This window comes from Hipposideros armiger, unplaced genomic scaffold, assembly GCF_001890085.2.
Source record: "Hipposideros armiger isolate ML-2016 unplaced genomic scaffold, ASM189008v1 scaffold_198, whole genome shotgun sequence".
Lineage (NCBI taxonomy): Eukaryota > Metazoa > Chordata > Mammalia > Chiroptera > Hipposideridae > Hipposideros > Hipposideros armiger.
The window spans coordinates 457,555-462,528 of record NW_017731548.1 but is presented as its reverse complement, the minus strand read 5'-3'; positions in this window follow the sequence as shown (position 1 = coordinate 462,528).

Below are 4,974 nucleotides of genomic sequence, written 5' to 3'. Positions count from 1 at the left end.
TAAAAGGGATCATTACACCCGTGGACAGCGCCAGAGCAACTGGTTTTGCACTGGTGGAAGCAGGACAAAATCTAATCACACTGAGTGGTGAGTGGTGGTTAAAACTAGTCATATAATTATTTGGCTTATCATTTCCTTATGCGTATTTATTTGCTTAACAGCCATGTAATAGATAATATATCTAATCTAATAAAGATACAACCTATGGGCACTGAGCAACGTTAATGTACAACCTTCTTGCCTCAGGGCATGGCTACCCCCTAGGTAGCGTGCCTTTTGAGGTCACTGAGGACTCCTAAAACCCACTCAGAATATGCTTAGGAACTGCCACCAACATACCGATGGCCTTTGATTCCCCATCAGCCAGGAGCTCTACACAGAAAAGGCACTTGACTGCAGAGGTGAAAGCAGAATAAAGCCACATAGGACAGTATTCAATTGCTCTTGTGCATAGAAAGGTTAGATCTCCAAAGGCCCTGCTGATACCCCTGAAATGTAAACGCAACGCCTTGCATTTAACTGCTTTTTCTGGTTCTCAAAGAACTGCACTTTCTTCCCCTGGCAGATGCCATTTTTGCTTTATATTGTTGTAGTTGAGCACTGACCTTGTTTAAAACAGCATTTGTAGGAGAACCTTAAACTTGAATTTAAACCGTCTTTCCACACCAGGCCCGTTTTACCTCTGCTCCAGGCTAGGTGTTAAGGTTGAGATTGCTCTGGGTGTGAAACACCCAGGAAACATGTGGACTGACAGCTAAAAGCTACAGATTGTCCTTGGTGTGCAGTTTTATTGCAAGTAAACTAATTAGGCCCTCAGAATTGATATTTTGTGGATCACTTTAAATATATATATACCGTTAAGAAAGGAAATGGCCCAGCCACTATCTCAGTTTCCTTCTCTTATGTGTATTACAAAGTGCAGAGGACAGCATGGGGAGCGAGGAATTATAAGCTCTGCAGTGCTGGCTCATGCTTCTGGCGTGGAGTCTAAATTCACAGAATTCTCCTGGCTTTTGGCAGGACTTGGATTTACAGATTCTTCGAGTGTGTGTAGTCTGCTTTTTTTCTGTACATTCTCATTTACATACCAAGAAAGTTTGCACCTAAAAGTTAGCTTGTCAGTGATACAATTCCTATCATTTATTCCTCAAACCTACTATAGAAAGTTAATCCATTACACTCAAGAACAATAAGACTTGGTGAATTCCAAGAAGAAGAAAATGTCTGCTCTGGAAAAGAAGGCTCAGTGCTGAAACTCCACTTTTCAGAAGCTGACCATCCTTGTAATAGGAAATCCAGACTCTGCTTTATTTTTTCTTCTTGATTTGCTGCAATTTTACTGCTTGTTAGAACTTCCACCAAAAAACTACATAATGGGAATCATATGAGGGGTGAGACTGAGTCACAGGTTGTGATTTGGTGGAACCTCCAGTAGTAAAATTTTGGAAACTAAGCTCCCCCTTTTCTAAACTAAAGTCTTGGCGCAACACAAGCTCCTGCAGCTATAAAAGTTTCCTTACCCATAGAGGGTCAGCTCTTTTCACTTGTCCTATGCCCAGCACAGGGCAAGCTTGTGTCAGCCTATAGTAATCCAGAGATGCAAAGATTCTGCTTTCTACTTCTGTTGTACCTCCTGTTGGATCTAGCATTATAATGGTTCCACACCCACATCTAGCCTCCTTCCTGCGTTTCATCTGTAACTCTGTCCTAAGTCTGCACTTCTTCTGCCTCCCTCGAACTTTCCTTCAAGAGCCATCATTCATTCCATAAGCATTATTGAACACTTTCCTGAGTACCAGGCGCTTGAACTGATCATATGGACACAGAGCACTGGCTAGCTCACTGTAAAGTCGGTCTCACTAGGAGAGACACACATACCAACGATTGTCATATAACTTTGTGTGTCACTTACGGGTGCAGGCACAGGGGAGGCGAAATTTCAACTACACCTTGAGAAGTGAGTATGAATGCCTACCACCTGGATAGCCAAAGAACCCATCCCCCCGCCCCCAGTCATAGTGGATGCAGCTCTGTGGGTGCCGGCTTCTCCTCAGTGCAGGCTGGATTTCAGCCCCCTTGGGCAGGCTCTCTGGTGCAGGCACAACTTGCACAATCATAAAGGGAGCCCCAAATACCTACTATGTGCAGAATTCCTTCAGGTTTCGAGTATGAAAACAGTTTTCTTAAGAAGAACTGTCAAAACTCGTTGGATAAACAAGAAAATAATGTTACAAGACAGGACAACACCAAATAAATGCTGTGCGGTTGAGGCCAGGGAACAGTGGGGCATCTTGTTTAGTGGTAAAGGTTGACAGCTGCCTGGTGCTGTGAGATTGTCCTGCCAGGACCTGACTGCTTCATGCACCTCATCTCACTTCACCCTTCACACATCCCAGGAAATGAGAATTATTGCCCCCATTTAACTGTTGAGGAGGTTGAAGCTTCATGAAACATCCTGGGAGTGTGATGAACTCATTTATTAGTTTTAGGAGGCTTTTTTTTTTTTTTTTTAGATTCTTTGGAATTTTCTGCATAAATAATCATGTCATCTGCCAACACAGATAGTTGTATTTCTTCTTTTCTGTATGCCTTTTATTTCTTTTCTTGCCATATTGTACTGACTAGAGCTTCTGGCACGCTATTGAATAAGAATGGTGACAGTGGACAACCTCCCCCTCCTGACCTTAGAGGAAAGCATTCACTTGTTTTACTATTAAGTATAATGTTACCTGTAGGTTTTATGTAGTGTTCTATATCAAGTTGAGGAAGTCACCTGCTATTCCTATTTTTCTGAGGATTTTGATCACAAACAGGTGTCAAACTTTTCAAATTTGTTTTCTGAAATAATTGATATGAATATCTAATTTTTCTCTGTTAGCCTGTTAATATGATGTATTATATTGATTGATTTCAAATATTAAGTCAGCTTCACTTGGTCACGTATTTTTTATATATATATTGAGGAATTCTATTTGCTAGTATTTTATTAAGGATTTTTGTGTTTATATTCTGGAGGGATATTGGTATATAATTTTCTTTTTTTGTACTCTCTTTGTCTGATTTGATATCAAGGTAATATTTCATAAAATGAATTGTGAAGTATTCCCTCCTGTTCATTTTCTGGAAGAGTGTATGTAGAATTGGTGTTAATTCTTTAAATGTTTTGTACAATTTTCCAGTGAAACTGATCCTGGAGATGTCTTTTGGGGGGGTGTTTAAAATTTCATATTCAATTTTCTTAATTGTTTAGGGCTATTCAAATCATCTATTTCATAGGTGAGTTATAGTATGTGATTTTGCAAGGAAGTGGTTTATTTCATCTAAGCTGCCAAATTTATGTGTGTAGAATTATTTGTAGTATTCCATTGTTACCTTTCTGATGTCTGCAAGGTCTGTAGTGAGATATTCTCTTTTACTCCTAGTATTAATAATTGTTATCTTCTCTTTTTTTCTTTGTCAGTCTTGCCAGAGGTTTGTTAATTTATTATTTCAGAGAGTCAGCTCTCTGTTTCACTATTTTCTCTGTTGTTTTTCTGTTTTAAATTTTATTGCTTTTGCTCTTTAGTATTTCCTTCCTTCTGTTTGCCTTAGATTTATTCTGCTCCCCTTTTACTAGGTTCTTGAGGTGGGAACTTAGCTTATTGATCTGAGATTTCTTCTTTTTTCTAATATATGAACTTAGTACTATAAATTTACCTTGCAGCGCTATTTTGGCTGTTGTCTCACAAATTTTGATATGTTTTGTTTTCATTTTCATTCAGTCTATTTTTTTTAAATTTCACTTGAGACTTCCTTTTTGGCTCATAGATTATTTAGAAGTCTGATGTTTAGTTTCCAAGTGGATGGAGATTTTCCTGTTATATTTTTGCTATTGAATTCTAGTTTGACTCTTGTGGTTGGGGAGCACACTCTGTATGATTTTAATTATTTTAAATTTATTTCTGTATGTTTTGTGGTACAAGAGCTGATCTATCTTGATATATGTTCCCATGGACACTTGAAAAGAATGTGTCTTCTGCAGTTGTTGGGTAGTTTGCTATAAATGCCTATTAGATCTTATTGGTTGATGGTGTTGTTTTATACTATATACTTGCTGATTTTCTGTGTAGTTTTTTTCTTAATTATTTGTTGACAGAGAGGTATTGAAGTCTATTTTTATTTTCAGTTCTATCAGTTTTGCTTCACATACTTTGAAGCTCCTTTGTTTTGGGCATATACATTTAAGATTTTTATGTCTTCTGGGTGGATTGGGTCTTTTTAATTATTATATAATGTCCTTCTTTGTCTCTGGTAGTTTTCTTTGATCTAAAGTTTATTTTAACTGATATGATAGCCACTTCTGTTTTCCTTTGATTAAAGTTTGTGTATCTTTTTTTTTTACTTTTTATTTTCAACCTGCCTATATTGTTATTGGGTTGTCGGAAAAGTCATGACGTATTTTGTCTAAGTTTTCACAGGTCATTTATTTATATAAAGAACAAAGATCAATCAAAGATATATTGCCCATTTTGTTCGATAACCTTTTGCCATCTTTCAGTGAGCTTCATAATTCCTCGTTTATAGAAGGACCTGTCTTTATTTGTGAAAAACTGAACAAGGTGCTGATTCACAGCCTCATCTAAATTGAATGTTATATCACACAAGGAGTTTTGAAGAGAGCGAGACAAATGGAAGTCTGAGGGCGCAAGGTCAGGCAACTATGGTTAGTGTGGCAGTACATTCCATCCAAGCTCCAGTAATTTTTGATGGGTGATCAAACTTGTGTGTGGTCTCGCATTGTTGTGATGGGACACAACTCCTTTACAATTAACAAGCTCTGGACGTTTCTGGATAATGGATTCGTTCAAACTGTCCAATAGCCGATAGTACACATTCAAATTGATTGTTTGGTTCCTTGGTAGGAGCTCAAAAAACACGACACCTTTGAAATCCCACCACACTGAGAGCATAACCTTCCTCTAATGAATGTCTGCT